This window comes from Miniopterus schreibersii (assembly GCF_964146895.1).
Source record: "Miniopterus schreibersii genome assembly, chromosome: 6".
In the NCBI taxonomy this organism is placed as follows: domain Eukaryota; kingdom Metazoa; phylum Chordata; class Mammalia; order Chiroptera; family Miniopteridae; genus Miniopterus; species Miniopterus schreibersii.
The window spans coordinates 51,320,126-51,347,610 of NC_138107.1; positions in this window are offsets into that span (position 1 = coordinate 51,320,126).

Genomic DNA, 27,485 nt, shown 5'->3' on the forward strand with positions numbered 1-27,485 from the left:
GGTGATATTAAATAAAAAGTTTTAGAGTAACACGTAGATGATAGAACAATGAGGACATAAAGTTGAGAACTATTTTTTTCTACTTCAAGTTTGATTCAGTTTCTTACCATAATGAGAGGAAGGAGCAGTACCCAGCGAACACACACGGAGCACTATACAAGAAGCAGCTTCTTGTGTCCCAGTTCTTCTAACTCTCTGAAATGCAGCCACTTGATGCTTCCTTATGTTCCCTCTATGATGTGGTAACTATTATAGTCTTTGTTCTTTACTGTAGAGTATCCTTCTGCAACAATTCGTTTGTAGAGCAACTCACATCTCAGTTTGCCATTTTCTATTTTAGGTGGATAAGGCTAACTTCTTGATCGCGTCTCCTGGCTGGCTTACCCCATCATCTTTACTGTAAGTAACTGCAGCTGGTGCTGCTTCTCTCTGACTCACACACACCCAGGTCAATAACATTTAACTCTAACTCAGCTACAGCGTATGTATGCAATTCCTAACTAATGCTTCCTACTTCCTCCTGACCCTTCCACGTCTGTGCTTTCTAAATTCGATTTCTTTTTCTATTGAATCATACTCTTCTCAGCTGAACCGTTTCCTATATTCCATGACTCTACTGAGTATTGTGCGTGTGCGCGCACGTGAACACCCTAAATGGAACAGTATAGAGAGATGCAGTCAAAGACCAGAAGGTCAAAAAATATTTTTATAATAATAACAAGAGATTTTTTTTTTTTACTCATTTTTACTCTCTCATGAATGTTCAGTGGAGTTTTTCACAGACTATGTGGCATTTTCACAATTACCTGGGTGAAGCCAGATTTTCTCTATGTATTTTAAACAAAGAATCATATCACATCAGATTGATTACAGAGGTGAACATGAAAATTCAGCTTTCTTCTATTAAGCTAAAAACTATAGGGAGTTTCAAAACTGTAGAGCAATGTGTCTTTTCTATTACATTTTTGAAAATACTCTTTTTCATAAAATATTTCTGAAAACATATGGTGGATTTTTGAAATAAATTTTTACTGTTCTTAGTTTTATTTATAATACAGTAAATATTTATAAATATAACATGATAATCAAACTCCTTCTAGTTTCCTCAATAATTTTGTGATAGTATAAAAGGGCCCTATATGCCAAAAGTTTGAGAACACTGTCCTGAAAGACACTTAGAACTCTAAAAAAGGATTTAACATCCTTATTACAGACACTGGTATCTTCAACGTACATAATGGAACATCCTAGGAATCAACTATTGTAAAATATGACAGAGACTAAACTCTTCCCCATCAACTACTATTGTATTAACCATGCAACATATGTTGTCTGCAGGCTGTCAACGCTGATCACATCAGAAAGCAGCATAGGAATGTTTGGGAAGAAAAGTGAAACTGTATGTAATTTTCATCATTTACAGAACACCACCTAGCTAGACCTAAACTGAGAAATCCTTAAATGTTGCTTTATATCACCAGCCAAAGGCAATAGGAATTTCATGCTGAGTTGGTGCTACCCCAATTTTAAAGATAGACAGGGTTAAGAACAAATAGTAAGCATACTCTCAAGATAAAGATATCGAGATTATTAGGAGACTCATTTCAAGAGTAGCTAAATAATTATCCTAAGTCCACTTGCTATTTTCAATACCCTCTAAGACACATTGACATAATGTCTTCTAATTATGTGTTCCTTCTATGAGCCTTGTTTCTGTAGCAAATCATTTTAAAAGGCTATATCATCTGTTCATACTCTTGGTCCCTGAACCTTATCTTAGGCCAATACTGAGCTTCATAGGTTCTCAAAATCTGTCTCTAAGAAATGTAGCATTTTCCCTGCCTCTTTCCCCACATGGAGAAACTCCTGATTGTTAGGAAGCTGAAAATTGTACTTTCCCACCTTCAATCCTTTCGCATCCACTCCTTTGTTTTTGTTCCATATGCAAATGCTATGTCTTGATTATGATTACTCATCTCACTACCATTATGAATCTTTCTCTTTTTAAACTGTCTTATTTTTAGAGCGGGTTACTTTCAATGACCACCAACATTCTTCACTTCTTGCATCTGTTTGCCCTCATGTTTCAGTGCTATATTTAATCTTGATGAGTATCCACACATTCTTATTTTCTCAGCTGGCTTTGTCCAAGGGCTTAGCACTCATGGGTACAACCTTGCTTGCTTTTCCTCTGCCTCCTTCACTGTTTCCTCTTCTTTCAGTGCCTTTCAATAATAGGAGCATTCCCCTCTCTCTATATAGCTGCCTCTCTTTGCATATCTACACCATATCTACATCTATATGAACTATAACTATATTCATATCTATCACCTACGTTTTTTCTTCAATATCGTGAGTCTGGATTTTCAATCTCAATTAATGACTCAACAACAGTTGCTTGAAGTGTTGTCCTCAGCTCAGGATATTTTTGGCTCTCTTGTTCACTGTTTCTTTGGGGATCTCATTGGGCCATTTTGTCTTCCACTTCAGAGAGAAAAAGGAGTTAGGTGACAGCAAGTAATTGAAACTTTGCTATACTCTATTTTCAGACTTTTTCCTACAACTTTCTACTTTACTTTCTTTTCATTCCTTTTCCAAAATATAAGGAGGGCTTTCTCAGGTATCCTTGTGACTTTTTATATATAAATTTATTATATACATTTATTATATGTGTAACATATATAATAAATCACTAGGGTAAATAAGAATATATATACATATATATTTTTCTGACTCTCAAAACATACTTATTAGAAGTTTATAAAAACAGAGACATTTAAAAAATAAAATGAATAGGCATCTCTACCAACATAAAAATAACTAGTATTTTAATTTGTATCTATTTCTTCTCAGGGTTTACTGGCATACTTGTTTTAATAGTAAATTTAATTATAAATTTTATACATGCTTTTGTGTCGTTATTGTCATTTAAATTAAGTCTTATGCTCTAGAGAGCATTCATTCTGGCCAACCTTGCCCTAAGCATATATTCATTTATTTATTGCATCATTTAATCTTTACAAGAACCCTGCAGAATAACTATTACAGATGAGTGTCTTGAGGCCCAAAGAGAGACATGATTTGTCCATAGCAACAGAATTACTAAGTAGCTGAGCCAGCATTCAAATCCTGGATCTCACTACTAGTTGGTCAGTGTTTTTCCCATTATAATACACAATAAATAGTAAGGGGGAGGTGACGAAACAAGAGAATGGTAAGGGAGGAGATCACTGGGAAGTGAAAGGTCAGAGCCAAGCTCAAGAATCAGTGTATGATATCAATGATGCAGTGTATGTCACTGAAAACAGAGAATGGGCCACTAACAAGTTTATATACCACAGTTAATGGAGTGAAAGAAATTATATTTTTGTAGTACCTTATAGGATTTGTGTGTGTGTGTGTGTGTGTGTGTGTATTGCATCAAATGGCAATGGCCCACTGCCAGTCTGCCAGTCTGGGTCAATATTGAAAATACATGGAAAAAGGCCCAGTGACTATATATAAAGACAAGTAGCAAGACATTCTGACAAAGACACAACTTCACTCATCAACTTCTTTATACAAATATGATTACCTCTTGGTACTCAACATTTCTCTTTCCTCCCCAGTCTCCTAATTCTCATCCAGGGATGTAATACCTTCTTGGCTCTGTCTTTCATGGTGTGTATGTTTTTTATGTATTTGTAACACATTATACATATTTATATATATTTATACACACACACACATATACACACACATATATATAATATTTTTCCATTATAATCAACTTCATAATGTAAGCTTAAACTTCAAGATTCCATAACTGACTCCTTCAAATTTTAGTAATGCTAAATCCAAGCATTCAAGCAGAAATTATAGCTTTTATTTTCTAAATCAAGTGTTCAAGGTTTCAGGTACTGCAGAGTCACAGAACTTGAGCAGATGGTACTTTGCAATTAATATAAACTTAGAAAAAAGAATGATGAGTGTATAATAGCATTTTCTTTGCCTATTATAAGATATTAAATTTTACTCATGTAGTGCTTTAAAAAATTGCTTTACACTCTACCACCTTTGACCTTTCAGGAGATTAGGAAATTAGAAGTTATCGAGTGAAGAGATCCAACAAAATTACAATTACAGAAACCTCTGAATGCTGCATGTAATTGAATTTATCCACAAGCCAAAAATCAATGCAGTCATCCAGAAACACACCAAATGTGACATTCGGCTTTTTCTGCTTTATAAAGCCTAATTGATATTGGAGGAAATAAATGAGAAAAAATAGGCAGTCTTATAGTAAGAGTCTCTAAGGCTATATCAAATAGCCATTCATAATAGTTAAAGGTAATTCATATATCTGAATGCCCATTGATGGCAGCAATTGAGACTAACTTCTTTCTGATCCAGCTCTTAACAATTTCTCCTTGCATTCCTGTGGGGAGTGTAAAAAGAAGACATCTATTTAGTGGTTGGATATTGACATATGATAGTTTTTGATATATCTACTTTGGGAATAAAAGTAAAAAATGTAACAGATAATGGATTAAAGTAAGAATTTTTATATATTTTTAAAATAATGAGGTAAATAGTGACATCTATGTTACAGCAAAATAACACATTTTTTTAAAAAAATCTAAGGATAATGTCAGAGGCCACAACATCACATTTCTAAGTTTGGTTGATGTAACACTTTTGCTGTTGTTTTTTGCCCAAGTAGACTGTCCCTCTTTACCCCTATACACACACATGTACAGATATTCTTACATTTCCACATCATATCAACACTAAAAGGCCCAGTTACCTTCACTGTGCCAGATGGATGTGGAGCTCTCTTTCCAACTGACTACTTTAGCAAGTATTTCTACACAAGACCTGTTTTGCTTTTATCCCCATGATCAATAGTAGCGTTACTCAAAGCGTGTTCTGGAGACAAGCGATGGTCTGTAAACTTGCTTGGAAGATCAGGGCCCAATAATCTTATTTATTTTTATCATCTGATAATCAAAAATTTTAGGAAGATCTGTTTTCAGTAACAACTTCCCTAATATCCTAAAGTCAAGTGAGGGTTACTCTTCTTGCTTTTATTATACCCTATAAATATACAATATTGCAATATATGTTATACCATGTGTTTAAAATTCAAGGTTTATAAAAATACTCGATGCCCTTCTATAATAAAAAGCAGATTCTCTATGCCTAAAGTAAGAAATTTTTCCCCTTTAAAGAAGAACCCCAAATAATTCTGATTCAGAATATTAGAACCGGAACTATATTGTTGCTTCATAGTTATATGCTTGCCACCCTGGATCCCCCATTTGTATATAAGATCCTTAAAGGAAAGCAACTGTATCTCCTTTACTGTTGTGTCCTCTGGGCCCAACTTAACATGGTGCTTATTATATTCTGAATAAATATTTGTTTAAGTAATTGCTCATGAATCAAAAATTATATTAAAACTCCATTCTCATTACTAATTATTTAGATCTGGAAGTAATGGTTCATTACCTGAGATGTGCTTTATTTTCCATCTTTACTACATAAAACTTCATACATCTACATATGAACTATAGCACGGTGATTAAAATTAAGCTTATTGAAACTCTGCAATGGCATATTTAATTATTGCAATGTGAAGAATTAAGAATGCTAAAATAATAAGTATGGCATAATTATGAGCTTAATATGGCTTCTTATATCTACATATTTTTATAAACTTGAATTCTAGAAATGACTCAAGCTTTAATTTCAAGGTGGCAAGCTGCTGTCTGTCATGCAAGAATGGAAAGCTGAGTTTATCATTAGTGTAGATAGTTCCTTTGGGTTATGCATTAATTTGAATGAATCATTTATCTGCACAAATTTAAAACAAGTACCAACATATTATTCTTGAAGAAAACTGTGAACTCACTTAAACCTGAAGAAAGATGTTCAGAAAGAGTATGCCCTCTGGTTTGGTAACATAAATGTTGAAGCCATTCAAGTGTAGACACACAGCTACAAGCTCTAGAGCTTCTGCGGTAGAAAAGTTCCACACAGTATATCTCATGTTGCTATAATTAAGTCATCTGTGTGTGACAACTTCCGCATAGGTATTTCTACCCTGACAAATACCATCAACTCCAAACTTTTCTCTCCTGCTTCCTACTTGGTATCTCCTATTGACTGTTTAATGATGGGCCAAACTTAAAATGGGTGAAGTGTAACTAACTGGCTTTGTAATGAAACAGTTGTACTCTCAGTCTTCTACATCTCAGTAAATAGAACTGTAAGTAACCTAGATAATTAGGACCAAAAACCTAGGGCAGACCCTTGATGTTCTTTTTTCCTTTTCTTTACTACCCTATATCAAATACTCAGTAAGACAATTCAGTCTCCAAAATATATCTGTCTGAAATCCACCCACTTCTTTCCGTATTTATTACCACCACTCTAGACCAAACAAAATTACTTCTAACCTGAGTTACTGCTATTGCTTGCCAGCTTTATGTTCAACTATTCTTCATATACTTGTTGTCTCATAGTTATGAGATACTTGTGGAAACTCTGGACATCACAATTATATTCAAAAACAACAACCAAGGTAGGGAGTTGAGGGATCAGTGACAATAAAAGTCCTTAAATGTGTAGTTCTCAATTTTATTGACACAGCATTTTCAGGAGTCATAAGTCTGACCCTTTCTTTCCCTTGCTAGAATTTGTCAGAAGGTCAGATTGAGCTGCAAGGGAGACTAGGAAGGTGGATAACTAGCATAAGATAGTAGGGATAGTGTAATTATGACTCATCCCCAGAGCTGGAGGAAAGATCCATCTGAGATACCCAGATCTAAGAAACTTTCTCTACAACAACACAAGTGCCAGAAATTTTAAACAGAGAATGAGAAGGGTAAAGGCTGTGGGTAACCAACTAACATTCTCTGCAACAAGCACTTGTCATATATTATGGTTACTTGTTTATGTTTCTTTAATTGTACTAGATAAACTATGTGTTTTGAGTCCCAATCTTAGTGGCTTGCACATTTTAGTTATTTAATTTTTTTTTTTTGACTTAAAGAATAGACAAATCCTGGGAGGCATTGTGACAAATTAAATTTATCTGTAATTTCTTATTAATATATAATTAGTAGACCCATTAATTCTACTTTTAGGTGTTTAGAATAAAGAAGGACTGGAAGGAATCCAGTTAAACCTTCCATGAATTTAATGTCAGAGAGATTATAATTCATCATCTATTTAAAATTTTATCATTAGAACAACACCCACTTCCATTTTGAAACAGTGCCATTATTAGAAAATTCCTATATTAGCTTGAAAGGCACAGTACCATGCATCACATGTGTGCGTGCACACACACACACACAGACACACACAGACACACACACACACTTTATTCTACAGCCATATTTGGCCTGTATTTATTTTTGTGCTTTTAATTTTTATTGTATTTGTGGGAAGGAGTAAATGAAATTCTAATAAGAGAAAGTAGTATACCTTATTTTAAAAATTAAAGCAATAAAAAAGAATTTTTTAAAATCTCACAAAGAGCCAATTAAAGAAATAATGAACTATTACCTACCCTGAAAAAAAAATGAAGGCATCCAAGAGGCAAATGAGGGAAACACAATAAAAGTAGAAACTGTAAATAGGAAGGATTTTCATGGGGAACATTTTTGATATAAACACAGCTTTGTAAAACAACAACAAAACATGATGCTTAAAATAAATCTAGCAATTAATAAATAATTACCTTTCAGAACCAAATCAATGAGCAATACATTTGAAGTGTTATACAAGAAAATATAGTGATATGTGGAGGGATTTGAGACTATGTTTTGTAGTTCACATTAAATGAATAATTCCACTTGAAAACACATTAGTCGACTTTTCAGATGAGGTGTTCTGGAAAGCATTTTCTCAGTCTTTCAGAGCGTATATTAAGGGATATAACTAGATCTCCTTGCAAACATTGCTTTTTTATATCAATTTTTATCTTTTATTTTTATCTTTTATCTCCTTGCAAACATTGCTTTTTTATATCATTTTTTATCTCTTATATCAATTTTTATCTTTTATCTTTTATTTACCCAGAAGGTATTCTGGGTAAAACTAACAGGAAAAAAAAAGTTTTCAGAAATTTTAATATGTAAGATCAGCCATTCAGAGAGCATTCCTATTTATCAACAGAAGTAGACTGAAAGATTTCTTGAGGCAAAAATCTGCTGCATTATTGTTTATAAATTTTGTAATGCATTTTAATGGAGTAAGAGACTGGAAAATTACTAACTTCAGGGATAAAACCCTATTCATATTGATGATATCTATTGCTGTCAAAATCTCAAAGATTCTTAGTTGAAAGAAACAGAATACTCACAAGTTCCTTCTTTAGGAATTTGGAATGTGAAGTTGCAGTGTAGGGAAGTGTGCCTTTAAGGAACCTTCCACTCAGACTACACAAGAAAATGATAAACAAACTCAAATGATAGCTTTCTAGAACCTGTGGAATTTGAAATGTAGTTTCTAAGACTCACTCTTATAACTTTCTAAGATTAATTAGGTCTTAGGAACATGAATCCTCCTAGCAAAATTATACTCAACAAAGTGTTAGGATTTAGACATATCTTTTTGGGAGATACGATTCAATCCAATACAACAAGTAAATGCCATGCATTCTCATTGCAAAGTAATGGAAAACACCCAGCATGCCATTTACAGGTAACTACACATTGGTATATTTTTAAATATAGATATTGAACAAAAATGTAAAGATTACCTTTATAAATATAAACACTAAAATTTTGCTTATTTGTGAGTAAATGGTTTCATGGTTAAGGTATTCTGGGTAAAACTAACAGAAAAAAACAGCTCTAGCCAGTGTAGCTAAGTGGTTAGAGCGTCAGCTTGCACATGGAAGGGTAGAGGGTTCGATTCCCGGTCAAGAGCATGTATCTGGGTTGCAGGTTCACTGCCCAGCCCCTGGTCAGGGTGCATGAGGGATCCAACAAGTGTCTCTCTCACATCTCCACCCCCCTCCTTCCCTCACACTCCCTCCCTTCCACTGTCTTTGAAAAGCAATGGAAAAAATATCCTCAGGTGAGGATTACAAACAAAACAAAACAAAAAACCCCACTGGTATCTAGAGAATAATTCCATATCTGTAAATACCTTGAAATTCTAAAAAACAATCTGTACTTTTTAGAGCAGTTTTAGGTTCATAGCAAAACTGAGCTGCAAGTACAGAGGAGGAAGCCCTCTTTTTTGTCCGCCATCCCAATCAGGACCCCTTGAGTAGAGATCGCTTTGGCTGCTTGAGTAACTATCTCGAATTCCACCATATCCGTCCCGTGGGCTACTGTAATCATCATAGCGACTGCTTCCACCATAAGATGATGGGGGCCCTCATGTAGGTGGAGCACAACGTGACTTACCATAACTGTCATATGAACCCCTACAGGAACCACCAGTTAGCTGATCTGAATAGTCACATCACGACCATAGCCATCTCTACCACTATAGCTTCTTATTGGAGAGTCATCTTAAGTATAACCTCTTGGTGGTGTATAATGTCTTGTATCAGAACTTGGGTAGTCTCTGCTTGAATAGTTGCAAGGGAAGCAGGAAGAAATACATAGATTTCTTTCTGTCTTTTCCTTTAGCCTCTGTCTGCTGCCTTCCACTGGCTAAACCCAACCAGCATCCTTATCATAACACCATGGCTCCAGTGACGTATTCCATACGGGCAGAAAGCAGGATAGGAACAGGTTGGTCATGCATCTGTTACCAGAGGATGATCAGCACAATTATTCTGCTGTTAGAGAGATTCAATTCACAAAAGTGATGAGTGTCTGAAACTGATCCATAAACACAAAAAGCACTTAGAAACTAAATTGAAACACAAACATAATTCAGAAAGATATCACAGCATTTAAAATTGAAAGAATGCCAATCCTATATGGTATTGGCACATATTACCATGAAATCATAAAAGCTTTCATTTTATTTTCCAAAAACAATGTTGATTTCTCTGGGAAACCAATAGAATCTTTAATAAAACAACATCAATGTAATTTTTTAAAGTATGAAATAAGTTTTTAAAATAAATATTTCAAAGAGAAGAAAATACAAATAAATGCTTCTTTCAACATTGATGACTCCTCAAAATAAAAGCAGGAAGAAATCACAATTTGATATAGAATTGTAAAGCCTATGGATTTAGTATCAATCATTATGCTGAGATAGAGGAAATGTGTTGTATCCACATTTCCATATGGAAAGACTATTCCACACTGTATATCACTGGCCCATAAAGCATGATAGCAGTTATGATCACACATATTGGCATGCCTTGCTGTACATTTCAAGAAAGTATTTAATGTGCTGAACTGAATCAGTGTTCATTGCATATACTATATACATTTACATGGGAGAAGAGCAAGGCCAATTTTTATCTTGCACAAAAATTAATGTAACAGAAAAGTAGATATATTTTGTTTAGATCATAATTCTGGGATAGGTCATAATATAGACTACAAAAATGCAGAGGTATCAGTCCTGATGATGTTTTGGCTCTACATGTGCAATAAGGAAAGTCATTTGAGTGTGAGAAAAAAGAAATTTTATCTAAATTCCAATAATACTTAGTCTTATTTTGAAAGAAAACTAAATGGTCATTAGTGATGTGTTTCTTCTTTATTCATTAGTCTTGGGAAAAAATAGTGAAGGCTGTAAATGGATTCACCTTTAGTCATTGAGGAAATATTTTTTTATAATTCTGAATAAAAATGTGGTCTATGTGTATACTTAACTGCTACTACTTTTTCACCATTAAATTTTCTTGGAAAACCACTGGTAGATTTTTAAATTGAAGAATAAGATTAAAAGATGTCTTCATAACATGAGGATAGCACTAAAAACCATTTCTCTGAGTTCAAGTGTTGCTCAAGTGGCAAATCTCAATGATGCTTTCATTATCATATTTGCTGGAACCCTCAAGACTAAAATATCGTGATTTCTTAATGTTGATAAGACAGGAAGATAATATCTTCAAAAGATTGAAGTGGGGTCTAAACAGATTGATAGCCAACAGTTTTATTCTTTCTCAACACGTCTTCTCTTATTGGTGAAAAAAACTGATGAAGTATTAAGTATATTTTAAAATCAGTCCTAATGCTGCAGCAGATCATGAAGAAATACTTTTCAGAACTCAGGGCAAAAGGAGAGGATGGGAAAGGCCAATTCTGGCTCCCAAGTTAAAAATTCAAAATTAGAGTTTTTGAATGAAATTCATCACTTTTGTGTCTATTGGAGATGAAAAATAGTCTTCAAAAAGAAGACACAATAAAATTTCTGGTTCTAAGTGTTATTTGAATGTATCTAAATATGTGACACATTATTCAAATCTGGATGCCATTTTCAATGACCTATACTTGCAGTGACATTTAATAGAGACACATTAGGAGAAGAAACTGATGGTAGAATATGACCATGCCTCATGGTCTTTATAAATCAACCCGAATAGATAACTTCATTAGAGTTTACAAAATACCAATCATTTTATGTGATACAGTAATTATTATAAATTAAAATATTAATTAAAATCAGTGATAACATTATATGTATTTTTTTACATTTGCTAATTGGTAAAGGTAGTTAAAGGATAACACATTTGAAAAATATTGCTGTAAAGAACATAACCTAGAATTTTTAAAACTCATCACGAAACAAAAAGAAATTAAGTAGGTAGAAATTTGAGGAAATTAATATCACCTGGACTATCTTAATTCCTGATCAATAAAGCATGTAAGTGGAGAAAATCTAGATTAGTATGTTCCAAAAATGTCTCCCAGGGAACTCTGTTTAAGTATGTTTTGGAAATTCTTCCTCATATAATGCCCAAAGGAAGAATTAAAATGCATAGAAAAAGTCATGATAAATTCTTCAGTTAATAATATCATAATTTTATCTAACCTAGGATTTTCAAAATACATATGATGTTTTATTGTGTGCAATATTTCTTTTTATTAGCTGAATTGGTGTTCAGTGTAAGATTCTTTAGGAAAAATGGACTAGATTGTTGATTTCCTAATAATGGAATTTAGAGCAAACATTATTCAAGTCAGTCTTTCAGGCAATATGGCAATAATTATTAGCTCATTAAATAGTAGCATTTGTTTATTTGTCAGTCATCTTTTTAATTTAATTTATTCAATGAATGAGTTGGCATAATAAAACTAAGCTACTAATTAAAGCATAACTATTCAGCATATTTATGTATTTTATTTAAAAAATTGAAATACAGTCCTTTACCTTTCTTGTCATTGCTTCTTAAAGTGCAATCACATTCCATCCTTTTATATTTCTGGAAATTCTTTCACAAGGGCAGAAAACATCCTTATTAAAAATATAATATGCAAGTTAAAATGAAAGTTTATTTCACCTTAATTATTTTTCCTCTCTATAATTAGCAGCTAATCTTATCCACACATAGCTGCAGGCTCAGAACCAGTAAATGCTTGACTGTTGGAATGATTGGGGAACTTTACTTTCTGATAATTACAAGATATAATTACTTTGGAGCTTTCAAAGACCTTTTAGTGATTAGGAAAGCTTTTTTAAATTCAGTCATAACATTTGTATTACTAATAAACTAAGAAGTCTTATACTCTAATAGCTCACAAATTTGAAAGAAACACCAATTCTAAAATTGGTATTGCAGGCTTCAGGGGAAATCATTTAAATATTTAAAAGCATTACATTTTTCAGAATCCAACTTCATAATTTTTCCTTTATAAAAATATAATCAACTAAGATGTATAAAGTCAGTGTTATGAATATCTTTTGGGACACTGAATCTAGTAAATAATTACTAGAAACCATTTTAAAAATTAGAAGAAAATGTTTTATTTTTTAGCAGCACTAAATATCCTGAACCAGCCAAAAAAAAAGAGGAGTGTTAAGAAACTGACTTCCTGCCCAGCAGGCCTGGCTCAGCAGTTGAGAATTGACCTATGATCCAGGAGACCACGGTTCAATTCCTGGTCCGGGCACATGCCCGAGTTGCAGGCTTGATCCCCAGTGGGGGGCCGTGCAGGAGGCAGCCGATCAATGACTCTCATCATTGATGTTTCTATCTCTCTCTCCCTCTCCCTTCCTCTCTCTGAAATCAATAAAGACATATTTAAAAAAAGAAGAAAAAAAAGAAACTGACTTCCAGGGTAATTCACACAAGAATCTGTCACTAAGGATTTGAATGCCTTTAAGAAGGTAGGAGCAATTTTAATTTTTCATATGACAGTGAGTATGACAGGGAAATTGTTGCAGAATTGTAATCTGAATATAGGAAAAACTAGATGTAGAAAACTCATGCTTAAAGTTGGGGAAAAGTAAGTAATTTGTTAAAATTTTAATGCAGGCCTACTTTTCTTTATGCTGAAAGCAGGTTTTGTTTTGTTTTGCTTTGTTCAAAGTTTCCACTGTCACTATGACTCAACTGTGCATATCAGTGACAGTAAGACAGGATACCCAATGTAAAGGGAGACTTGGAGAAGAAAAATTCACTTTGAGAAGCCAGAATACATTCTATAATAGTGTTCCTTCCTGTAGAAGCGTGAAATAAATATTGTCATGCATGCTTTATTACCACTCCACAAACGTGTCACTGAAATGTGTTTACATGCACAAGAACCTCAGCTAAATTGTATTGAAAAATTCTCTTAGAGAGCACTTATATACTTGAGATTAAAATGTAGAACTTATACAAAGATATTAAAGTTCTCACGATAGCCTCAGATAAGTTGTATCACTGTATTACTAGATATCGTATGCATGTACTTTTTGTGATTAGTCCTCTATTTTGACTAATTCAAACATACTTGTCCATATCTAAACCAATAATTATTCTAAGGGGAGAAATTAGTTTCAGATTTAAATGTTTTCAAAAATGTTTACTAGCAAGATCTCGGGGCTTAAATGCTAAGTCCCTAAATTTCACCCTCCTTTTCTTACTTAGGAGTCATGTGGCCGTGTTATCAACACATAGAAAGAAAGAAGAATGAAAGCAGGTGAAGGGAGTGGCCAAAGAATGAATATGCATAACCCACAGACACAGCCAACAGTGTGGCGATGGCCACAGGCGGGGACGCGGGGGCTGGGTGGAGGTGGGCAAGGGGGGGAGTGTGGGAACATCCCTAATAGTGTCAACAATAAAAATAAAGTTCTTTAAAAACAGAATAGGTGTCTTCTTATATTTTCTAATATACCCAATCTGTTCCTGAAAAGTTGTGTAAAGTTTCTTAATGACATGGTTTCCTAATTTGCTGATACCTCACTACTTAAATAAATTTTTAAAATATGTCTCTATTAATTTTTTTAGAGAGAAAGGAAGGGAGAAGGGTAGAGAAATAGAAACACAGATGAGAGAAACATCACTGATTGACTGCCTCCTGCACACTGCATACTAGGGATGGAGTCTGCAACCCAGGCATGTGCCTTGATTGGGAATCGAACCCATGACCTCCCGGTTGCTGGGTTGCAGCTCAATGGCTGAGCCACGCCAGCCAAGCTTAAATAAATTTTTAAATGAAACTTTCTGTAAAGCCAGAAATGTTTGCAGTATGAAAAAGAGAAAGATATATGTTATCTGTACTCTTCATAAGAATTGTCAATATAAATTTTATTCTCATTTTATAGACAAAATTCAAGAAGTTTAAATAAGTTGTCCAAGGTGACAAAACTAGTAAATGGAAGAAGCAGGACTCAAACATACATTTCACTAATTGTAAAGGCTGACTCCTTAAAAGGAATCAATCTGCAAACTTCAGATTTATTAAAGTGTTTAAATTAAGTTGATTAAATTTCTCTATTAAATTTTTTCATCCCTCTGATTTCTAATATTTATGTTCTTTATCCCTCTAAGTTTGAATTTCTTTACGTACATGAGGAGGGAAGCCATTCCCTGTGAGCCTCGTCCAGCTGTTGGATTAATTAAAAAGAATATAAGGAGGAGTATATATTTTATAAGTCAAGGTGTTAAACAAATATCTCATTTTATTCCCTTGGAATCCAGGTCATTTTAAATAGAAATGATATTTGGATTCTATCAGTTTCTTTAAAACAATAATAGTGGAAGTATGTAATACATTTTATTGTCTAAAAGAAATTATAAAAACTACTGTAGCATAAACTGGAACTGAAATGAATGCTATTTACTATTCAACTATAAAATACAAGATGATATTCTTAAATATGACTAATTTTGAATTTAATCACATACAAAAATATTTCTAAAAATCAAATATTAGTTGACTTAAATCAATACTACCCTGAAAATGTTGATTTTTAATAAAAGTGATTTCAATAAAAATACTTGACCATATTCATAAGTAATGACCAAATTCCATATTCCCTTATCACTAGATGTAGTCAAGCCCCTATCCTCAAAACAAATTACTGAAGCAGTAACATAAAACAGCACCTAATACTTACACTTCAATAGTGTAAATTTGATATTTATATCCCCGTTTTAATAATTCCATAAACTTTATTTTAAATTACTTTAAAAAATCTAAAATTGTATACAAATAGAATATAGAAGCTATAGGGACAACTACTAAAATTTCTGTGTTTGAAGCAAACATTGAAATCAGAGTAGTGTTCAACAGAAGTTCAGTACCATGAGCCACTCTTAGCACTTCAGAAATATGAGCTGTAATGTCCAATTACTTACATAAAGAGAAACAGCATGTTTGGCAGTGACATATATGACTTCAATCTTCTTTGTCACTTGTTTGCTGGGAGGACTGAATTCTGAATAAATTTAGTACTTCCTAAGATTGCTGTGGGGAAAGGGTTTATTCATAAGGAGCATTTAGCACAATTTCAGAAAGACATAAAGTCCTAATAATGTATAAAATGTTCAGATCACTTAGAAAGCATTCTAAATACAAGTTATATTAAAGAAAATATTGTTTTAAATTGTGGCATGCTATGTGAATATGAGCTTGTTTTATATTGTTATATGATACTGAAAACATCTGTAAAATTCAATATAAGTACTGATAGAATATGTCCTTGTTTTAATATAACATGAACACATATATCATTAATGAATGGTAAATTTCTGGACATTGTTTTAATATAGCTCTTTAAATGTTTTTTAAGCGAACCCTAAAAGGAATTTGGGTAGATAGTGTATTTTCTTCATCAAACACAAATTATCCCACACACTTTTAGGACATTACCTGAATCTCCTGTTAAACTCACATATCTATTTTAGAAAACATATAAATTGGCTCAGAAACAGACGTTAGGGAAGAGTATTTCTTCAAATAAGGTGGAAGGACACTGATTTTCTATCTCATTCTAAGTAGTCGGGAAGCCACTGGAAGGCTTTAAGCAAGAGCACTGCCTCGTGTGGCTTACGGGTGACAGCTCCAACCTGGCTGCCAGGTGGGAAGCAGGATGCATGGTTCAGGGCCAGTTGTGGTCATAGAGGTACAGACTTTTTTTAGTAGCATAGGTAGTTACAATTAAGTAGCAGTATAGGTAATGAATATAGTTTAATAGTATAGGTAGTTTGCATAGCTTACTAGCATCGGTAGTTACCCACAGGCAGATTTACACGTAGGGAAGGATGCACAACCATAAGGCACAGCTGAATGTCCCCCGAAGCAAGCAAGCATTGCCTTCATCCGCTAACTCAGAACACGACAGGAGGAGAGAGCAAGACTGACACTATCAGTACACTGAGTAACAATCTTCAGTGACCAAGAGTAACTACTTAGGATGTTGTAGTGACACTGTGGTGCTCCACCTACATCTCCTTTCAGGAATGAAGCACTTATGTAGCTCAGTGCTAAAAGAACTTCCAGAAGGTAGCCCTCAGCACTCATCTCTCTGCTAAAGAAAATAATCACAGCCAAGGTCACGACTCCTTCCAGAGCATCTTGCATCCTATGACCGATCAATATGGGAGATAGATATACAGGCATAGTTTCCTCCCTAATTCACAATAAGTTTAAAGGCCTGTTTCACTCTAGAACTCCCTGTGAAGTTGGCTGAGGCCTTCCTTGAGATTGCATTGCAGTTTGACTGACAAATCTTGTTTCTTTCTTTTCACTTCCACAGGTACTCATCCCAAGAATAATTTAAAAAAAATATATATATATGTCTTTATTGATTTCAGAGAGGGGAAGGGAGAGACAGAGAGAGAGAGACAGAAACATCAATGATGAGAGAGTCTTCATTAATCAGCTGCCTCCTGCACACCTCATACTGGGGCTCAAGCCTGCAACCCAGGCATCTGCCCTGATGGGGAATCGAAGAGCGATCTCCTGGATCCTAGGTAGATACTCAACTGCTGAGCCACACTCGGCCGGGCCCAAGAACAATTTTTAATAAATGTTCTGCACATTAAATTCTTGAGTTTAGCTTTACACCTTCACACACATTTGTTTCATACACATCCTGCTGCAGTGAACTTGCCCTTCTCAGCACTTTTCATGCTTTCTGTCTTTGGGGGGAAGCTGAGTACTCTGATGCTTCTATTTAGACCACACTTATCACCACTGTACCATCCAGTATTGCTCTCTTCTGGGAGACTTTGTTCAAACCCTACACCATGAATTAAAGTCTTTGCTTTGAGCTTCGCTAGTACTACAGGGTTGGGCAAAAGTAGGTTTATAGTTGTGAGTATGCAAAACAGTTTATTCTTGTATTATTATTTACTAATTATTGTATTATTTTTCACACAAACAACTGCAAACCAACTTTTGTTCCACCCTGTATTTAGTGATTAAAATTAAGAAAAACTTTAAACTTCATTTAAATTTGTCTTTCATGATAAATAATTTTTTATCCTTTTGCAAAGGATTAAAAAGCAAGCACATCATTACTTAAAATGTAGTATAAATAAAGGCATTAAGATTTAAAAAAAACAAAACAGAGAGAAAGAGAATTGAAGTGTCATATGGCACAGATTCTTCTGTGTAATGATCTAGAAGATCAAAGCATCCTTTATTTTTTCCCTTACTGCCAAATACAAAGAATATTCACAGGAAAAGTTCAGTTGAAATTGTTCAGGTCATGGGTTACAGTTAACTTGTGAGAAAAGTTTCATATTGGCCTATTAGAAAAGAAACATCAAGGAGGTCATTAAAAAAATTCTAGAAGTTGCCTTGGGACAAATTTTCACATGGTACATTATCAAATTACCTAAACTGTCCTCATTGATGAATAAACCTTCTTAGTTAATATCCTCACCCCAAATGCTCCAAAATTCACTATTAAGAATTTAGATGGATGGCTATTCTCCTAGCCAACAATATTTTAAGAATGCACTCTATGATAGTCATCATTCTTGGTATCATTGGCTAACTCAGTAAGTCTGATCCTTCAGGGAGTGAGCAAACACTGATTCACCGTTAGTATATTCCACCTTAAAATACTATATCTCCAGGATATTAGGAATATTATGTACCATTAGTTCAGTAAAAATGGGAACATGTTGTGTAATAAAGATTTATAAAATGAAGGAAAACAATATAATTCCACAGCCATAAAAATGGACTAAGTACAGCTATGATTATTATAACTAAAGTTTATGAAAAGATATATCAGTTCTAAAGACTGGAATGATAACATAATGAGCAGAACTTTCAGCTAAGAAAACCCCAAAATTCAACTTTTTTATTAGGAAATAAGAACATTTTGCAGGAGCTTTTACATTTTTACCTTTTAATTTCATATAATATTAAATCTTTTGGTTTTAGTGTTTGAGGAAAAACACTTTAAAACAATTTTTTCATCAAGGTACCTAAACAAACTAAGTAAGACCACTTTATTTCTATTCAAGTTCAAGTTTTAAATAACCAGTAAGCAATACTGACAGATACTGTTTTACTTTATGTATGCATATGTACATGTATGTGTTGCAAAACTAATGACAATATTATATAATTTTTTCTAAAGAATATATTTCTTTTTTATATTGTGGAAAGAAAATTTAAAATAACATCTACCTTTTAAATAAAAATTTAAGTCCACAATAAAGTGTTGTTAACTATAGGCACAATATGACACAGGAATTCTCCAGAACTTATTTACCTTGCATAATTTTAAGTTTATAAGTTACTTTATACTCATTAAAAAATCCCCATCCTGCCTTCTCCAAGTCCCTGGCAACTACCATTCTACTCTCTCTTTCCATAAACTTGACTATTTTAAATACCACAAATACATAAGATCATGTAGTATTTTTCAGTCTGATCTGGCTTCTATCAATTAGTATAATGTCCTCCAGGTTCATCCATGTTGTAGCATATGGCAAGGTTTCCTTTTTTAGGGCTGAATAATATTCAATTGTACATGTATATGTAATATTCAACTATATATTATAAACATATATTTTTCTATACTCTTTCACCTGTTCGTTATGTTATTTCCATCTCTTGGCTATTGTAGTAATGTTGAAATGAACATGGGAGCATATATCTCTCTTTGAGATCCTGATTTCAATTTTTTTGCATAAATATCCAGAAGATAGGATTGCTTTATCATTTGGTAGTTCTATTTTTAATTTTTGTGGAACCTCCATATTGTTTTACATATAGCTGTACCACTTAACATTCCCACCAACAGTGTACAAGGTTTTTAGTTTATATTATATTATATATAGAGAGAATATTATATATATACACATAATATATAACATACAGTATATAGTATATAATACATAATAAATATATAATATATATATTTCCTGTGCTTTGCCCTTTTTTGAATTAGGTTGGGTTTTGCTCTTGTGTTGAATGAGTCCCTTATGTATTTTGAATATTAACCCCTTATCAGATATATGATTCGCAAACATTTTCTCCCAGTCCTAAGGTTGCCTTTCCACTGTTGACTGTTTCCATTGCTGGACAGAAGTGTTTTATTTTAATGTGGTTCCACTGTCAATTTTTGTTTCTGTTTTGACATCATATACAAAAAACTTTGCCAAGACCCGTGGCATGAAGCTTTTCCTCTATGTTCTCTTCTAGGAGTTTTACAGTTTCAGAGTATTTCGAAACAAAAACTGGTCTATTTTAATATTGCAATTCAAATGTGCTAGTATAATAAATGAACTCTGTATTAGGAAACAATGTAATGGTTTTTTAAAACCTAAAACTTATTTTACATTTTATATTTAGGACAAAACTGTACAAAATTTAATACATGGCAACTTAATATAAATAACTTGAATTATAAAATATTTTAAACTTTGTATATGAAATAGAAGTTAATTGTATGTTTATATGAAATTACTGTGTTGATAAATATATTAGCCAAATAATATTTTAGGATAGATCATGTTTTTCATGTACTTTCACACTTTTACAACTAAAAAGAAAATATACTACAGATGAGAGAATGCTGTTTATAGTGAGTTCTTGGAAGCTCAGGGAATAGAACTGGGGAAGACCAAGGAGGGAATCCCAACAAAAATATATAACCACCGTGTCAAAAATGATGACACTAACTGTGTATATTTGCATAAGACACTTGCGGTGTAATAAATGCAGGCGAAAAAAAGATTTCTTTTGCTGTCTTTGATTGTCTGCTTCACTCATCCTACACAAAGCATAGCAATTAGAGTATCCACTACCTATTTCCCTCCCATGTAGAATTACTTTTCTTGGCAAATGTTTCAGTAAGTTTTATGCATGAGAAAACCAAGTGTGTTTGAAATTGATAAAGGCTATGAAGAGCTATACATTAGCAAAACAGAATTTCTGTAAACATATTTTAAGGCAAATCTTATGAACCAAATGTCAGAATCACTCCACTGATATCCATACTACTGCGAGATGCTCACTCCAGAAATGAGCAAGCTGTCCACCAGAGATTCAAACATTAAGGAGAGGTAGAAAACTTTATTTGTTCTATGTATTTCCTGATAAACAAAGTAACTTCCTTGGATGGCATGCATTTGATAACAATTCTGTTAGAATAAGAAGAGGAAATCCATACAACACGGTTGCTTTCCAAAGAAATAAATTGTTCCTTGAAATTTTTCATAAATAAATTTTCTTCTTTTCTGATTCTTTTTGGATGCTTCTTTTTTCGTTTGTAGTGCATGTTTATAATGCAATATCCCAAAGACACAGGTGTGTTTTTTAGAAAGTAGGAGGAGATGAAGTATTTAGGTGTTCAATATCAACCAAAATAAAAAAAAAAATAGTGTTCTGAGGCAGATCTACTCAGACATTACAAAACAATTGCCTAGTTATTTCCTTAGTGGGTTCTGTGTGCGTGCGTGTGTGTGTGTGTGTGTGTGTGTGTGTGCATGTTGATGAATTATAGCTAAGTAACTAGATATTAAAAAATTTCAGAAAAGAGGGAATGGCAAAAAGTATTACTTTTTATTTTAATTTATATAAATAATCACACAAAGAGCTAATTAGGAGTTCAGAATTTTGGTTTTGTCATTTCAATATCTGGTAATTGCAGTGAAGGTGTTTCAATGAAATTCTGAAATGTAATTCAAATCAGGAAAAAACTATTAATTTTATGAAGCAATTATATTGCTAGGGACAAATTTTAAATCATTCCAAGTGAATATAATAGTTTTGGGTTGTTCTTTAATTTTAATGGAACAGGGTCATTGTGATAATTACAAAAGAAAGACCTGTCCAGGAAGATTAATTATAATAAAAGAAAATTCTTTGATTTTATTAAGTGCATTTAGCCCATTTACATCTATTGATATGGCTGATAGGGTTGATCACCACTCTATCAAAATATTTTATAATTATGTTTTTTGTTACACATCATATGCTTTCCTCTGTACAGGATATGGTTATACTTGTTCATTAGGAATAGCTTTCCCTATGATTATTTTGAAATTATAAGGAAGATCATTTGTGACATAGTATTACTTATTGTTAATATAATTTTTCTATATTTACCTTGAAGAACCTGATATAATTACTTATTAATGCACAGAATAGCTTATACATATTTTAAAACAATTTAAATTTTATTAATGTAGATATTTTAACATCATCTATGAATATAATGATGTATATAAACATTGAGAGTATAACATGATTTTGATGTGAAAGAAATTTGTTGTAAAAATATATATTCTCTTATTAGAAATGGGTCTATTTTCTACTTTTATTTTTACTTTGTAATTATAGATCCTAAAGTGTTATGTAAAATATTTACTTTCAGTCATTTAAATTTTCAAAACTCAAATAACCAATAACTCAAAGAACTGTTTGTTTTAAATTAAAATTTAAGATACTATAATATGTTTTTATAATGAGTTTAGTTCATATTAGCTATAATCTAGGACACTAATTGTTTTTAAAAATGTACGTGCCAAGAGATATAATCCGAGTCTATAATTAATGTCAATCTATAGAACATAAATGTTTTGTCTTGGTACCTAATTTCAAATAGCATTAATAGGTCTAAAAAAAAAAAAAAAAGAAATTGTATGAAGTCAACAGTATTTCTTCATTAATTTCCTCATATTTTAAACACTTTAAAAGGCAATTCCAATTGCTTTACCTAACTAAACTTGTTTATTAAACAGAAAAGAAGTCTCCATTGCATTTCGTATCTTTTCTCTCACCCCAAATGACAAAATAATTTAAGTTTCATACAATTTTTATAAAATTAAAAAACATTGAAGGCAATACAGATTTTTCATATTAGGTTAATTGATTAATAAAATGAAATTATTAGCGTTGCCATAACTTCTCTAAAAATGATGTATATCACTAAACTTATCAGCTAATTTAAAAATAAAATAGTTGTAAACTGTATGAGGCCTGCATTCCATGTATTGAATTCTGAATTTAGTCTTTTTTAATTATACATGTGAGAAAGTCTAAATATATTGACCTCCAAGATCATATTATAAAAAACTATGTCCACAATTTATGAAAAAATGTTTATATCTTTCAATGTAACATTGCATATGTTATTTCATAAAAGGAATAAATAAATTAGAACATAGACTGCATCCATATTAAAATATTTTATTATATTATATCCAGTAGTACTACCAAATAGAGCTATCATTTTAAATCTTCTAGAATTTTATTTGTAAATTTTAATCAATGTTTATAAGGCTATATTTTAAAGATTCCTAAATATGTTCTACTTCAATCCTTGAAGAGTTTCTACTTCAATCCTTGCTTAAGCGAGTTACATAGCCCCTGTTACATAGCCACAGCTGATATTATGAAATTCTGAGTGACAAAATAAACAAATAAGCATATATCTAAAGTCACTATTTGAAGAAAATCAGTTTAAACCAGAAAACAATGACCACTTTAGGATAAGAACCAATGACCAAATTAGAATATCTATGCTCACTTGTATGTTAATGTGGCATTAAATTGTATTTTCCCAGCTTCTGTTTTAATTAACAATGTACTAAAGTAAAAACAAAAATAACATTTCTATCAATTCAAGAAAAAAACAATAAAGTTTGAAAGAAGGTTATAAGAAACATTTCTGGTAGCTTCTAACATAAATGAAATAATTGACATTTTGTCAAGAGATATATTGAAAACCAATGAACCTAACCCTATAATCTCACTAATAAATAAACTGAGATCCCCAAAACTAAATCATTTATCTAAAATCAGAGCTGGAGTCAAAACTTGGATAATGACTTAAAGAATTTTTCAAAAAATATGAGCCAAATTCAACCATTTATTCACAATTTTACTTCTTTGATAGCTGTTTATCAAGTCCATTCTACATATAAAGCATTCTATCAGGTACTGGCAATGTAGAAGTAAGAAAATTGAAATGTTTCTATAAACATGTAACTCACTTTTTAGAATTAATACATTTTTCTCATTCAAATGATGACTGTTTTAGTAAAACCAAATAACTTAGATGAACCATCATGATTTGCATTTTGAAGGTTACTATTAATAAACTGTGGTCACATACTTAACTCCTCAACAATTCTCTCAAGCTTTCATAGAAAAGTTTAAGTAGTAAAGTTGGTAAAGTTTTAGACAGTTATAAATATTATAAAGATAAAACTAGAACATTAAGTCATTATCAAGTCTGATGAATGATATTTCACACTCATAGAGCTTAGGTGCTAATTGTGATGACCCAACAGAAGACACAGATGCACTTCATTTACCAAAATTTTGAGTGTGTGAAAAATGATAAATGTCTGTAATGATGCTCTATTTCTGCCCAAATGAATTTGGAAGCAATGAATCCCACTTCTTCTCTGACAGTACCTCATAGCATTGGGCAAAATATTTCAAAGACTAATAGCTTGTCAGGGAAAGCTCAAACTGATAAGATTTTTCTATAAAATTATATATCCCCATGTTTAAAATTATTTCATGCAAAGATGTGAAGAACTGCAGAAGGTGCATATAATATTTTAAATAAATATGGAAACTGTCAATATTTCATTTAAACCTTTCATGAAGAATGACGGTGAGAAGTTAAAATAGAACTCTACACTCAAGTGATATTTTAAAGATTGCAAGTCAAGTGCAGCAGCATGGAATCACCAGCTGACAAACTGGCATGAGGAATCAAAGGAGATCTTACAGAAAGTATGACAGCCTCGCAGAGAGGTTAAATTAAAATCTATCAATATATAAAAATGAAGATTTCTCTTGACTCTAATGGACGGAACCTGCTGGTGAATTTAGGAAATTAAAAATGTCGATATAAGCACAAAAGTCTCAGAAAATACTACAGGACACTGACCCAGATCGCCTGAAATTTGAGAAATTTACCCAGGGACTAGAATATTGCATAAGAAAGTAGAATATACTACTAATACTAACTTTTTTCACTTTAACTTTATAAAAGAGGAAACAGGCTTTCTGAATCTTTTCTTGGCTCATCCTTGTAATCTCTTATTGGAAGTAGAAATCAATGCATCTGGAGGCAATAAAAATACAAGTGTAAGTTCTGGATTAAGAAATAAATTCAACATTCTCTAAATGTACAAGTTGTAAAAGAAGTGTATGAGATGACCCAAAGTCAAAGAGAACAATCTTCTTACTTAATCATCCTCCATAACATGTCTTCATAAGTACATTTTTCCCTCTTCACTTTTACAACATCATGATTACTGCAAGCCCGAAGTTGATGTGCAACAAGTTACAACTCAAAATGCAATATGATTGTCTTAGTTCAGGCTGCTGCAACAAAAATAATAGAAACTGGGTGGCTTAAACAACAGATATTTACTTCTCACAGTTCTGGAGACTAAGTAGTCCAAGATCAATGTGCCAGTAATTTAGTGTCAAGTGAGGGCACTCTTCCTGGTTTTTATTTTTTCATTGTATCTTCACATAGAGAGGAGAGAGAGAGAGAGAGAGAGAGAGAGAGAGAGAGAGAGAGAGAGAGGAGAAATCATGAACATGAAAAACCGTATTGAAAAACAGTATTGTGATTGTAGGAGGGAAGGGGTTTGGTGGAGGTGGAAGGAGGTATAGAGGGGATAAATGGTGATGGTAAATATAAAATAAAATAATTTTTTTTTAAAAAGGCAACTAACCAAATGGGAGATGATATTTGCAAACAACAGCTCTGACAAGGGGGTAATATCCAAAATATGTAAAAAACTCAACACCAAACAAGCAATCTAATAAAAAAAAATGGGCAGAAGATCTAAACAGACACCTCTCACGAGAAGACATACAAATGGCTGATATATGAAAAGATGTTCAATGTCACTAGCTATTAGAGAGATTGAAATCAAAACTACAATGAGATACCACCCTAAAGCTTTTATTAGGAATCAGATTAAACTTGCAAACAAGGTAGAGAGGGAGAATGTTTTAAAAATTGATATCATCTGAATCTATAAACTGCTTTGGGTAGTCAGAGGACATATAGATGACCAATAGACATACAAAATGATTCTCATCATCACTAATCCTCAGAGAAACGCAAATTAAAACCACAATGAGATAGCGCCTCACACCTGTCAGAATGGTTATTTATCATCAGTACATCAACAAACAGCAAGTGGTGGCCAGGATGTGGAGAAAAGGGGACCCTCATCTACTGCTGTTGGAGATGCAGATGGTGCAGCCACTGTGGAAAGCAGCATGGAGCTTCCTCAAAAAATGAAAAACGGAACTGCCTTAGGACCTAACAATTGCATTTCAAACCACTAATTTGAAAGAATATATGCCCCCCTATGTTCACTGCAGTGTTATTTACAGTAGCCAAGATTTGGAAGCAGCCCAAGTGCCCATCAGTAGATGAGTGGATAAAAAAGCTGTGGGGCAGTTACACCATGGAAGACTACATGGCCGTAAAAAAGAAAGAGATCTTACCTTTTGGGACAGCATGCATGGGCCTGCAGAGTATTATGCTACGTGAAATAAGCCAGTCAGAGAAAGACAAGTATCCTATGATTTCACTCATATGTGGGATCTAATGAACAAAACAAACTAACAAAGTGGAGACATTCTCATGGATACGGAGAATGGACTGACTGCTGTCAGAGGGGAGAGTGTTGGGGGCTGGGTGAGAAGAGTGAAGCAAAGAAAAAAAAAGGAAGATTCATAGACACAGACAATAGTGTGCTGATTGCCAGAGGGAAGCCGGGGTGGTGAAGAGGTGGATGGACGAAGGTAAAGGGGGGATAAGTGGTGATGGAAAGAGACGACCTGGAGTGGTAAACACCCAGTACAATATACAGATGATATATTGTAGAATTGTATATGTGAAACCTGTATAATTTTATTAACCAATGTCACTTCAATATATTCAATAAAAAATAAATAAATAAAAGTAATAATAATATAAGAAAAGTTAATAAATTACATCTACATAAACCATTTATTTTCACAGCATAAAAAATTGTAATAGAGAAATCGTTTATAATGTAACAGTACCTATCCCACTGATATTATATCTAAACAAATGATTTTGAGTGTTCACTCATTCCACAAATACTCATATTACCTTTAAAAATTTTTTTAAATTTTTATTCATATTAAAAATACTAAACATACTACAAAATAAACATAATTAAATCCAGCTTAAAAACATTCTTACCAAAATATTTGTCTTATCAGAAAATAATGAAGTAATTTTATAGTAAAAATATTAAATTATTTCACTTTGTAGGTGAGAGTTCTAAGGGAGAACTCTCCTCTACTTAATTTCTGCTATAAATGGCATATACATATACATATATATATACACACACATATACATACATATATATATATACATATATGTGTGTGTGTGTATATATATATATATCCTCTATTTTGGAATCAATTTCCTCACCTACACATGACTCCATCCATGTGTCTGGTAGGACTTCTGAATATATGAATATAGGCCACATCATTTGCCCCTGAGTTATAAAAATAAAGTCAATGAAGAGTAAACATAATTAAACTCATAACTGGTTTATGAAACCAAAAAGCTTCAATTTCTTCATGTCATTAACATGTTGATTTTTGAGTACGTTTCAGTAGCTTATAGGTCTTTCCATT